Source organism: Phyllostomus discolor, chromosome 4 (assembly GCF_004126475.2).
Source record: "Phyllostomus discolor isolate MPI-MPIP mPhyDis1 chromosome 4, mPhyDis1.pri.v3, whole genome shotgun sequence".
In the NCBI taxonomy this organism is placed as follows: domain Eukaryota; kingdom Metazoa; phylum Chordata; class Mammalia; order Chiroptera; family Phyllostomidae; genus Phyllostomus; species Phyllostomus discolor.
In genome coordinates this window covers 200,957,503-200,970,585 of record NC_040906.2, presented here as the reverse complement: position 1 = coordinate 200,970,585, position 13,083 = coordinate 200,957,503, and the positions used below count along the sequence as shown (strand labels likewise).

The 13,083-nt window shown below is 49.0% G+C and overlaps 1 protein-coding gene across 2 annotated transcripts in view; it reads left to right on the top strand.

Moving 5' to 3' along the window:
* CNKSR3 (CNKSR family member 3) overlaps window positions 1-13,083 on the top strand; it is a 78,798-nt gene that overhangs the window by 19,640 nt on the left and 46,075 nt on the right. Inside the window, exon 1 of one of the 2 annotated variants that reach the window (XM_036024923.1) lies at window positions 11,487-11,490. The exons of the other annotated variant lie outside the window; for it this stretch is intronic. The gene's annotated coding sequence lies outside the window, so the exon portion shown is untranslated. Of the gene's footprint in view, window positions 1-11,486; window positions 11,491-13,083 lie in introns of those variants that run through there. 2 annotated transcript variants of the gene reach the window in all.

Here is a 13,083-nt window from a genome sequence, read left to right as displayed (position 1 = left end):
TAAAGACCTGGGGTTTGCTGTTGGTGTCCTTTGTTGCTTAAAGCCTTGCCTCAGTTAAGATAATAGCAGCTTATTTTTATTTGGACATTTTCATTCATTTTATTTGGCGGGGGTGGAGGTGTAGGGGGAAATCATATAGGTGTAGGGAGAACAGGGAGATTCTTAGAGGCAAGAAACCTGAGGTGCCTGGCAGTAGCACTAAGATCCTCATCCTGTTTAGGTCTGGGGACCGGAAGATGGCCCGCGTGTTGGAAAACTGGGGTATTTCTTGACCTCTCCTAGGACCGTGGCTCCAACATTATGATTTCCATGTTTTTTTTCCCCTCACTGACTATACCTTGGAGGGTTGGTGATGACCCTAGGTCATGAACACCCGATACATGTTCTGTTGAATGAATACATTGTGTCGTTGTATTAAGAAACTGTGGCCCAGAGATTTCCACGGCTGAGACGGGGCGGCAGGACTGAAACGAGAACTGAGCTCTGCAGGCTCCCAGCTCCGAATGATGTTGGTTATTTTCCCAGCTGCACCCTAATGGCCCCCCCAGGCCCCAAACCCTACATAATTTCCGGCCCTGTAGGCCCCACCCGCCGGCAGTAGTGTGGGCCCCAGACCCCTGTCCCTGTCCGTGCTGCAGCCGAGATCCGTAACCCCGTCAGCCATCGGTGACGTGCCAGACGCAGTGCCCGCTTTCCTGGGCCCGGTGAGCAGGGGCTTGCAGGCTAGCAGGGGGTGCCCATGCTGACTGTTCCACAGTGTGGTGTGGAACATTCCAGGAGGGACACGCATTGGGCTGGCCAAAAAGTCCGTTTAGTTTTTCCCGTAAAATAAAAGACACATTTTTCATTGTCACCAATAACGTGGTTGATTTGGATATTTTGAGTATGTTGGCTGTCTCCCGCCATTGGCTTCTGGTGGGGAGAGGCCAGGGTGCTGCTAAACATCTTCCAATGCATGAGGCAGCCCCACAGCAAACGATTATTTGGCCAAAATGTCACTAATACCAAGAAACTTCACAAACCACATTTGACAGTTGAATCAGTCGCAGCACCTCCTTATACACTGTAGAAATCTTTTCTTTTGCATGTGTGTGTTTCAGTTGTGTTTTCACCTTTCTTGAAATAATAGAGCATAGTATGCCAGCAATATTGTGTAGTGTCTTCCATCTTCAATATTAGAATGGCTGCACAAAAATCCACCAGTATCGATAAGTTTCTGTAAATGCACACTGATAGGACAGCTGTCACAATACAATCTCACACAATTGTTTTGAATGAAGTTAAAGACAACTAAGCACGACCTCAGCCATCTTGCAGAAAAACACAAGTGAGCTGTTTTGGCCAGAGGAGAACAGAATGCTGTGTGTGTGTGTGTGTGTGTGTGTGTGTAGCTTAGGGTCTGTTGTCTGAGGGTAGTTTTCAAGGCTAAAGGGGAGTTCGCCAACCAGCATGGCCTCCTAGGTGAAGAGCTTGAGGAAACGGAACAGTCCATGGGCGCTGCTGGGCGGGCAGGTGGTAACGGGATCACGGCCAGTTGCAGGAATCACTAGGTTGTGTTCGCAGGGCCCACCCACCCCAGCCTGCTCTGGAATGGATACAGAGGCAGCGAGAGTTCAGCAGGGATGCTCTGCTTTCTTTCTTTTTTTTTTTTAAGATTTTATTTATTTATTTTTAGAGAGGGAAGGGAGGGAGAGGGAGAGAGAGAGAAACATCAATGTGCGGTTGCTGGGGGTTATGGCCTGCAACCCAGGCATGTACCCTGGCTGGGAATTGAACCTGGGACACTTTGGTTCCCAGCCTGTGCTCAATCCACTGAGCTACGCCAGCCAGGGCTGGATGCTCTGCTTTCTTGACGCGAATGTTAAGTCTTTGAACTGGACGACTGGTGTCGTGATGAGTGTGGCTTGTCGGGGCCCAGAGGCCCCGTGACTGCGATGGGGTCAGGGAAGAAGGCGCAGGAGTAAGGCTTTGCCTTGCGCTCAAGTGTCTGAAGGCAGATGGTTCCGCCTGGAGCCTTCCTGCCCCGTCTCCAAGATGCTGTGGGGTGACGGGGTGGACGCAGGTTTCCACGCTCGGCTTCTGGGCCCAGACGGAGCTTCCTTCCAGAGTGCGTGGCCGTGGAGGAAACAGATAACGAACGGTAGGAAGCAGCTGCCGCTCCCTTGGCGGGCAGAACACTGCCTCACGGAGCAACTTGGTCATCACAGGAATCCCAGCGGAAAATCCTCGCTGATTAAACATGTGGGGGCCGTGGAATGCGGTTTGTTTTCATAGGTTTGGCCTTCACCCCATTGTCTTTCTGCTGCCCGCCACTGTTCCTTTTCTTCGCCCAGTAATACAGACATTATTTTTTTAAATGTAATCCTTATAACTCTCGATCATTTAAAAATTATCTAATTTCCCTTCCTCCTGCTGAACATTTCTCCGTTTTCAGAGTTGGGCATGAGGATCTAACAGAACCCTTCCCCTTATGCATTTGCATACATGTTTATGCATATTCATGTGTAATTCTTTTCATTGGTCTAAATGGACTTGTGCATAGTTTGAATCTGATCCATGGTTTTTTTTTTTTTAAAGGATATGTCTTTTTTAAAGATTTTATTTATTTATTTTTAGGGAGGGAAGTGGGGGGAGAGAGAGAGAGAGAGAAACATCAATGTGCGGTTGCTGGGGGTTATGGCCTGCAACCCAAGAATGTACCCTGGCTGGGAATCGAACCTGGGACACTTTGGTTCCCAGCCCGTGCTCAATCCACTGAGCTATGCCAGCCAGGGCTACCCATGGTTGGTTTTGACATTTAATACTGTTTCAAAGATCCTTATGCATCACTCTATTTAGTTAAACCTCAAATGTTTTAGAAGTGATTTTTAGATAGCCACCTTAATGAACTTTAAGTCATTTAGAAATAAATGGCTGTATGAAAATCCAGGTGCCTCTCAGGAAGAGCGGCGGGTCCTGTTCCCCCCCGCCCCCCCAACACTGGACCGCAGACTGAGGCCGTTGTATGGCACCTGGTGGACTATCCTGGGTCAGCCCAGCAAGCGAGAACTGACCTCTTGCTATGAGAGTTCACTACGGTGGCACCAGTTCTGCTTCCAACAAATATGTAGCCGCCTCTTATACCAGGATCATGTCCAAGTGAGAGGTGGCCTGGTGTAGAATCTTTGAGATCTCTGACAAAGAGATGGGGACAGTGTGGGGCTGGTATCTTCCTACAAAGCTTGCTTCACGGTTTTGCAAAGCCTAAGAGAGGTTGGTCGATTCCTGACCCAAAGGACAAGGTGACCTGTTGGAATTTTAACGCTGAGAAGTGGGGTGCGGCATTGATCAGGGAAATCCCTCGGAAGAGGAAACGGGTCGGGTCATTGTTTGGGTACACTCGTGCACTGCTGACATCATGGGAAGCATGTGATGACAACTTGGTAAAATTGTCTTGGACGTGTGAGCCTGCCAAACCCCAGCAGACCGCTGGCATTCGAGGCTGCTCCCCGAAGGGCACCAGCAATGGTCCCAGGAGCAGCAATTGCCACTGGAATGCTGTCATGATGACCTCAGTGCCTGTTGTTTGGACAGAGGGGGAAGGCACCTTCCGTGGCTTGACAATTGGCCAGCCACCTGCTGTCATGCTTTTCCTTCAGTGTCTTCCAAGCTATCAGAACCTGGTCGTCAGATTGCTTTCAAAAATAACGCAGCGGTGCGTAAAAGTATAAAAGCTTTAAAAAACAATGTAATTATGAAGGATACAAGGCAATAGGTGCTGATTTTCCTAATCTTGTCTCTTCGTGTAGGCATCACATTTCTTATATTTCACACTGCCAGTTGCTGCCTTAAAAAAGGAGAGATGGACATTCATGGTCAGTTACTTAGATCTTTTGTTGGAACTGTTACCAAATAAGCTATGGAAGGACCTTCCAGTTCCTTGAGGATGTGGGCCTAAGCCATGGCCTTACAAGGAAATCTCAATCTCTAGATAAGATGACACCTACGAAGTTCATTATTATTTTTTTTGAAAGATTTTATCCATTTTTTTAGAGAGGGAAGGGAGGGAGGGAGGGGGAGAGAGAGAGAGAGAGAGAGAGAGAGAGAGAGAGTGAGAAACATCAGTGTGCGGTTGCTGGGGGTCATGGCCTGCAGCCCAGGCATGTGCCCTGACTGGGAATCAAACCTGCAACACTTTGGTTCACAGCCCGTGCTCAATCCACTGAGCTATGCCAGCCAGGGCTAAAGTTCATTATTTTAATGTGGCTTTCAAGGAAAGTGGAGTTTGTGGGCCGTAAAGAAGGTAAGAGCATGGTGTATCTTCTGCTGCACATGAAAGTGCTATTTATCGTTCAGGAGTGTCGCCGCTTTGACAGCGGATAGCAGGGGCATGCTCCGTCAATGGGTATTATGGGTTCTTCAGACATAGGTTTATTGTATGTTCTGCATTCATTTGTTATTAAGCATCAGCCAATTTGATCACACAGAGAAAGCTAGGAGAAAGCTGTTTCCCTGTATCCATCCTTTCCATGGGACCATCCTCCTACTCCCCCCCGCCACCCTGCACCCTGCACCTCCCACCCACCAACCCACACACATTTGGAGGCTTTGCTTTCCTGGGGAAGTCACACTCCAGGGCAGGAGCTCCGCCCGCAGCAGAGAGAAGGCAGAGCCAGCTGGGGCTGAGTGGAAAACCCTCACCCCAGGGCTTACCGGTGGTTTGACCTCGAACACTTAGCCTTTCAGAGCGCCACCTGCAAAATGGGGCTTCCAGAAAAAGATCTAAGTAACTGCGTGAGACACTGGGAATATGCGCGCCTGGCTGGCTTGTGTTACGGAATTCCAAAAGGCCCAGAAAAAGGTACTTGCGATCTCTTTCTTCCTTTTCCTTTTGTCCTTCCTTTGTCGTGAAATGAGATGGGCCGAGCCCCAGACGTCCGGGTGCTCGGTTCTCAGAGCTGTTCACCAGGGCTCCCGCCTTTCTGTGTGTGTTAGGCAGCCCAGGGAAAGTTTACTTCTCCAAACAGGACTCTCTGGTGGAGTTGCAGCCCAGTGTGATTTACTTTCCTCCGTTCCTCCCCCACGGCGATCGCCACACTGCCACGAAGCCAGTGAGTTCAAGGGCAGAACTAATCTCAACCACAGCGAGAAGGAGTCTGGGGCACCGGCAATATACAGTGACACTCAGTGACGATTGCAGAGTCTCGAATGACTTTGGCACAAGGTGTGCGTTTCCAAGTCTCTTCCAGGTGTTTCCTCTCGAACCCCCCAAAAGCTAGAATCCCACGGGAAAGCACACGTTATTTTTAAAAATGCCGTTTGGAAACACGTGCCCCCCAACAGTTCACCGTGGGGGGGGGTCTGTCGTCGGCGTTCTGCAGCGCACATTCTTGCATTAATTTCTAGCAGGGGCTCGAGTGCGCGCGGTAATCATTGTCAGCCCTTGTTTGACTCATGCATTCCTCGCTGCTGCAGTAAGATGTGTGTTTATGTGAAATATGGAAACGATTTCCCGCTCCCCTTTCTTGTGTGCTGGCGTGGGGACGGAGCAGCTGAAGGTTTCTTTTGTTACTTTTCAAGGGTCTTCGGTTTCAGAGCTCTCGTGCAGGCCTGAGGAGGGACGACAGCTGGCAGCATGGCCCCGGCTCATCCTCCCGGGGTCTCGCTGACATTCCTGCCGCCAACACCTGACCCTGCGTCCGTCCGGCATCCTTCCCCTGAGACGGGAGGCTCTGCCTTCTCCAACTGGGAGTTGCCCGACATTGAAAACGAGATGCAAACTAAAGCAAATGGTAGAGGGCTCGCCCCTGAAGGAAGAATTTCTTACCCTGACTTTGGCTCCTTGATTATGAGCCATATGTCTTGTGTCCTGGCCTCTGTTTTTTTTTTTTTTCCATTCCCTTTCAACTGCTCTTCTGCTTGGGTCCCCTGAGGACGGGGAAGGTGCAGGCTAAGTTTTTAAAGGTCCGGAGCTTAGCTGTAGAAAAAAGAGAAGCCAGAGAAGCGTGTGTGCTCCTCCCCGCCTTTTAAACCATTTATTCTCCTAAAAAAGGACGTTCTGTGAAAATGATCCCAGGCCATAAAAGAGAGCAGGAGCTGCTTTCATGGCATCCAACCCTACGTCCTCATTATATCTTGAGCAATCCTTTCGGTGTCTTGGCAGATAGAGTTTCTTCCTCCACAGCATAATGTTTTTCCAACTGCAGAGTTATAGCTGCTTCATGTGCCATGACACATGGCTAGGTGTCAAGATAATTTTATAGGGGAAAAAACTCAAAACGACTTTTAAAACATGCAGCCTTCAGGGAGGAAAAAAAGAGTCAGTTTTGCGAAGAGAGTTTAAATAAAAGGGCATTCATGGGCTTATGCTTTCTTCGTGGGCAGATCTCAAAGATGGCGTAGAAAAGAGGACATGCATCTCGTTCCTTCATTCACTGAGCCCCTAAAGGTGTGTAGCTGCGCGGGAGGCCCAGGGGCTGGGGACACAGGGATGAGTGTCACAGTCTGACCTTTACAGAGCTCAGAGACATGCATAAGAATACCCGGTCCAGGTGGCAGGAAGGGGGGTTGATGAGCCGTGCCAGGGTGGGAGGGGGTGTGGCTGGGGTCCAGAGACAGCCTCCTTGAGGAGGAGAAACTTCGGGTGAATCCTGGAGGGGTGGGGGGGCTTGCTGGATCAGATGGGCGTGTGGGAGGCACTGCAGAGGCGTGAAGGTGTGAAGCGGCAAGGTGTGTTAGGACAAGGAATCCTAACGCAGCGAGGCTGGAGCCGTAGGGTGCGAGGTGGAGAAAGACAGGCGAGGAGCTTGGCGGGGAAGCCTAGGGCCAGCTCTGGGAGGCCTTTGGGAGCCATGTGGTCGTGCTGCCCACACGTGAGGGGCCTTCTCTGATTAGTGTCACTCCTTGTCTCCTTACCCTGCTTTAACGTTCTTCCTGGCACTAGCAGCAGACCTGTTAGAGGTTCTCGTGCTTGCTGCCTGTGTCCTGCCACAAGGAGGGAGGCCCCACGAGAGGATGGACTTTCTTCAGGTGTGGCTGGAGCCCCAGTGCCTCGGAGTGCCTGGTGTTGAATGCCATTGAGTTTGAACTTCATCCTCCGAGTGCTGGGGAACCATTAGCAGGGACTACATTAGGGGCAGGCGTGGGTCACATAAGTATATTTGGGTGTTAGAAAGGGTAGGACGAGTGACACTTAGAGATGATGACAAGTCTTTTGGAAAGGAGCTCCTTGACAAGTCTTTTGGAAAGGAGGGACAGAGAAGGAAGCACGGCAGAGGTCCTGTTCCCAGGTAACCTCGGACAGGCCCACGTTTTGCTGGCCTGGTTAATAAGCGATGGCTAATGCAGTCTCATTCTCCTGGAGGTGTTTTGAAACCGTACTAAGAATTGCAGAGATGCTCTGAGAAAGATTTTTCCTTCTCTACAAAGCTGCCCAAGCAGTCCAACAGAGCTCGTAGTGGCGTGACGTCCTGTAGTCACGTGCCGTGTGATGATGGTACAGTCAACAACAGGCCACGTGTACCGTGGTGGTCTCATGAGATTATAATGGAGCTGAGAAATTCCTGTGGCCTGGTGACCTTGTAGCTGTTGCAGTGTTGCAGTGCGACACTTCACTCACGTGTCTGTGGTGGTGGCGCTGTAAGCGAGCCAGCGTGGCCACCAGTCCTGTAACTACATATAGTCCTATTACTTGATCATGGTGACACGTGACTGCGTTACTGGTCTGTGTATGTACTATATGTTTCATTGTTAGTTTAGCGTATACTCTTTATAGTTATTTAAAATAAAGTTTGTGAAACAGCGTGGCTGGGATGTGCCAGCAGCAGCCTCATATATCTCATGTTTACCACGTCCCTGGAATGAGCGTTTTTTCTTGTACTTGATTCAACGTTGTGTTGTTTTGTCCAGGAACACGCTGTGCAGGCATGTAGCCTCGGAGCAACGGCTCCCCCAGGTGTGTGGTGGGCCGCACATCCGGGCTGGTGTGCGTGCACTCGGTGGTGTTCACACAAGGGTGAAGTGCCTCAGGGTGCGTTTCTCAGAACGTATCCCTGCTGCGTGGCACAAGAGTGCGATCGTTTTCTTCATTTATTGGTAGTTCAAGGACAGAATGATTTGAGACATCTCAATTAATGATCTTTCTTTGAAATGCATTGAATGCGTTGATGGAACCTAAGTTCTTTCTGTAAAAATAGGTCTTAAAGGACTTCAGGATCACTGATCTCACACCGATTTGCGTCTCCCAGTTAGGCTGTGTGCAAAATGAAAAAAGATGGGGAAGCGAGCATTCTGCAGTTTCTCTGACATAGCTGACGCGTGTATCATCCTGTTTACTGGGCTTGTCGGAGGAATGAACTCTTCCAATACTTACATTTCCCTGATCACTGTACATTTATCACTGGAAGACCTGAGCATTTTTCATTTTTCACTTGTTTTGGATAGAAATCTTTCTAAATCAAATTACTTTACTTTCTTGTGTTCATAAACAGAGTGCATTCAACATTCTGTGAGTTTTCCTAATTATCAAAGGGTGGGGTCACCATAAGGGTAATGTATTGGCACTTGGGACCGTCTTGGTGAGCGACTCCAGAATGCCATCTTTGCCAAGGTGCCCACAGTTTTGAGGTAGCAGGTACCTGTACCAGCAGACCCCTGGGTGCATTTTGGAATTTACTCAACTTGTCTCTTTGAAGGCTGGGAAACACAATGACGTGCTTGCTTTCTAAAACGAGAGGAAATAGGCCTTGGAGAGGCTCTGCCTGAGAAGTGTGGTGGGTGTACTTTACCCATAGGCTTCACGTTTCAGAGAAAAAGGACTCACAGTTTTCAGTTCTTTCTAATATTTAACCACCCGTACTTGAAAAAAAGTCATAATATTATTTCTATTGGCAATACTGCTGGGTTTGCAGGGTGAAAAACTAATTCCCAGGCCTAACATACTGTTTGTCTAGAGGGCCCTCGTCTTACTTCTGGTTCCAAGGTGTGTGCGGTGAGGTCGCCGGAGGTGTTCCTCCACTAACGGTTTGTTTTCCATCATCTCTGACCACAATCATTGTTTATCGGGCATCTACCACACGGAAGGCATTGTGAACAGCACAGGGAAACGGCTTCTTGCTGGGCATTCAAACTCTAGTTTGGAAGACATCAACCACGGCACCTGGAACTTGTCAGAAGGTGCAGTGAGTGGTGCAGCCCTGGACACGCCCACGGCTGAGGAGACAGCTTCCAGGTTCACTGCGATGGAGCCGAGGGAAGAGGCCCCGGGGAGGGTGACACCATGGGATCAGCCGTGTTTGTCAGAGCTGTTGTCTGCGGTGTCCAGATGAGCATACCCAAGTTCGAGCTTGTCTGTTCACGCCAGGCAAGTGGGGTGGACAGCAGGGCCTCCGGCAGTCGGGGCAGGTGATCACTGCCATGCGGGGAGGGGGCAGTTCGGGCATCGCGGAGGATTAGTGCTGGATCTTGGCTAATGAGTACAGTTGCTGTATTGCGGAAGGCGAGGGAGGGCTGGCCAAGGGGAGCAGAGTGCCCAGGACGGGGGAGGAGGTGGAGGAGGGCCAGGTGTGTGTCGCAACGCGGATTTGTTCCGTTCTCAAGAGAGCGTGTTCCTTCCCCCAGCTTCTGCCTCGGAGCCTCCTGGTGGGAAGACAATGGGTGCTGGGGTTGGGTGAACTTGGATCTCAAGACCAGTTCTGCCACTTCCTGGGGCTGTCATCTTCAGCAATTTTCTTAGTCCCTCTCACATCAACTCACTCATAAAAGGCAGGGAGATAATAAGACTGATCTGATGACTCCAGGAAAATAAATGAGACTTCCCTTTGACCCCGTCCTGTAGGAGCCCAGAGTAGGCTCAGTAAATGGTAGTTTCCTTTCCAGCTCCCGCTCAGGGCCCCTGTCTGGAGCCTCCCGGTGCCCACAGGCTGTGTCCACTTACTGACTCATTGACAGTTGGCTCAGCAGGTGCAGGAGGAAATGCATTACATTTTCCTCCACGGCTCTCCCTTCTCAGACCCGCTCCCCCGTTCATGTTGCCATTTCCAGCTGATCAGAGTTTGCATTCTCACAATTAACCTAGTTCAGACTCTTAGGGTCATCTTTGATTAATATTTGCCTTTCACGTGACATTTTCTAGTCTGTCATCTGTTCCTGTCCATTTCTTTCCCTTGTGCTGCCCTGGTTCCCGTCTGCGCTGGGCTCATATCCCTTCTCTTCGCCTGGATTGCTCACAGGCTTGTCCGAGGGAGTGATGTTAGCCAGCCTCTGTCCACCAGCACATTCTCTCTCCAGTTACTACTGAAATCCCCCCTTTCTTTCCGCCGTCCTTTGATAGGGCTATACCCTTCCATCTAACCTTGTTCTTCATTAGTGCTCAGCATACAGGGAATATTTTATTTGTGCGTATTGTGTGCCAGGTATGTGTGAAGGCCTTTATTTATATTAGCCCCTTTTTCTTTATAACAGTCCAATGAGGTACTATTACTCTTGCCTTTTTATAGTGGAGGAAAACAAGGCACGGGGGAACTAACTGATTGCCCGAGGTTGCATAACCAATCAGCGTCTGAATGCAGGAGACCTGGCTCCAGACCCTGTGTTCTTAAGACCTGCTCTGTCTTCCTTGTCTTTCAGCCATAACAAACTCCTAGAGAGCAGGGGCCACACCATTCATCTCTGCCTACCGTGTTCCATACATCGTGCTGATATACAGCAGGCACTTACTAAATGCACGTGCTGCATAATTTTGTGTTGATGTACAGTAGGCACTTACTGAATGCACGTGCTGCATAACTTCCTCCTTTCTCCTCTGGGACCTAGTTCATGCCACTGCCCCAGCCTCACGGTGGGAAGGTGGGGGAAGCGGTGAGTGCTCTCCCACAACCGCCTTATGGCGGGGGGCGGGGGGGCGTTTTTCAGACGGCAGACACCTACAGGATCTGACCTCGGTCAGGTCGCGTCCCTTAAGCCCCTCTATAAAGTGGGGATAATAGTGACGCCTGCCCCATAGAGTTTATATGAAGTGCTTTAGGCCTTGTTTAGTACATGGGAAGTGGTCCGTAAACATCAGCTTTACAGGCAGTTGTATTACAGCGCCCTCTCCCCCCTCACCTCTTTCAGGGAACGTTTCTCTGTTCTTTTAAGCCGACTCCAACTTGTATGTTCTCTGTGTCACTTGTGTAACTTATCCAGCTTACAAAGAACTACATACTTTTTCCTGTTTGACCAGTTACTAACCGTGTGGCTTTGAGGTAGTTACTAAATTTACAAGTCTCGGTTGTATCACGAAGACAACATAGGGTTTTTGTGGATTAAGTAAGGAATATGTGAGTCATTCTAAGCACTTGGCACACTTCGGTTTTCTTGCCGCTTTGCCTTCCTTGCTACCCACTCCTTCTCCACTGACCCGCAGACACTCTGTCACAGCTCATCAGTGGACTCATCAATAGACTCTAACTTGGTTGCTTGGAAAGTACACGGAGGCAAGGGAGGCTCCTGCCGTATGGGACGGACTGGACTGTGGTCCGTTAGCAGGAGATCCTTGATGATGTTGAAGAGCTCCCTCCCGCCCAGTGTCCTTTTGCCTTTTGGAAACGTACCCTTGGTGGTCGCTCTGAACAAGGCCACCCCTTCCTCCAGCCAACACAAGGCTGACGTCCTTCACATTCATCCATGCAGTAAGTGATTCTTGAATACTGATTCTGCGCCAGGAGCCGTCCTGGGTGTGGAGGGTGTGGCGACAGACAAAACCAACCTGGTTCTGGCTTTCATGGAGCTTGTCGTGTTGGGGCGACAGACACCGGCCACACAAACATTAAATCATAAAGTGAGATGTGTTAGGGCGAGAAAGCAGAGGCGCCATGACCCACAGGGAGCAGGATTCAGTGCTGAGGGCCGGCGAAGTGTACCCTTTGCAAGGGATGTTGGAGCTGAGCGCTGAGTGGGAGTGTCTGACCAAAGAGCCAGTGGAATACCTTCGAATTTATGACTCACCATCTTTCTTTAAGGGAAGATGCCATTTAGTATTTTATTAAGCTTGAATGATGACAGATGATAATTAGTCTTTGAATCTGGAGGTGCCCAAATATGCTGTCTTTGATCGTTTTTTATCTAGCTTGTATATGAGCAGTGCGTGTGTTGGGCCGGGAGAGGAAGGCTGTAAGTACTTGATCACAATCAGCCATTGTGTTTTTATTACATTCGGGGCCGGTGGCGTCAGTCAAGCCCATCCGGGCACTTTGTCACATTACAGGTCGCGTTGTCTGGGCTTGCCTACCCAAAGGCAGGTGCTCTTTATTTTAATCTGTATTATGTATATTTGCTCTGAAAGTTGTTTTTGTTGAAACTTGAAGAGCCAGGTGCTTGCAGCCAGAGCATGGTCAGACTTACTGGAAATCTGAACACAAAGAAGAGACACCCCTCAGCCAAGTGTAACGGGCTGCCACAATATGACAGCTGTCCAGGGCACGGTCCTTTAAAACCCCTGGTGTAATTATCACTGCGGAACTCATTTTTTTGACCACCTTTTTCAGGACAGGCATTTCTTGAAATGTTACAGTAGTCTTCCAAAGCGAGGAGCCTCTGATAGTTCTGGAGATGATTTTAGATGATCTGACTAGGTCAAGGGAAGACTGTAGCTGTCATTTCGTCGACACCTGCCACTTGCAACTTCCCTTTTAGCAAGAAGAAGCAGGCCTTAAGAGACAATTATATCTAGTCAACTTTGCTTTTTAAAAATTATATTTGTGATGCTTTATGTTTATGGCAAGTGACAACTAATTTATAGGAGTGATTGAAAACTTAACAGTGAGATTTAAAATGAATTGATTTTTAAAAATTAAGTATGTAATAGTAGAAAGGACACTCAAATTTGGCAAAATTATAAAGCTGGTTCTTGAATGACTGAAGTTTGGGGATCACTGCTTTGGTGTAATCTGGATTTTTCTCCTGCTATCTATTATCTGGTTTCTACTTCTGAGGGCCTGTTTAAAATTTGGATGTTAAAGTCTGATAATGCAATAAAATATTGCTTCATACCCACTAGTATGGATGGCTCTAATAAAAAAAATGGATAATAACAAGTGTTGGTGCAGATAAGAAGAAATTGGAACT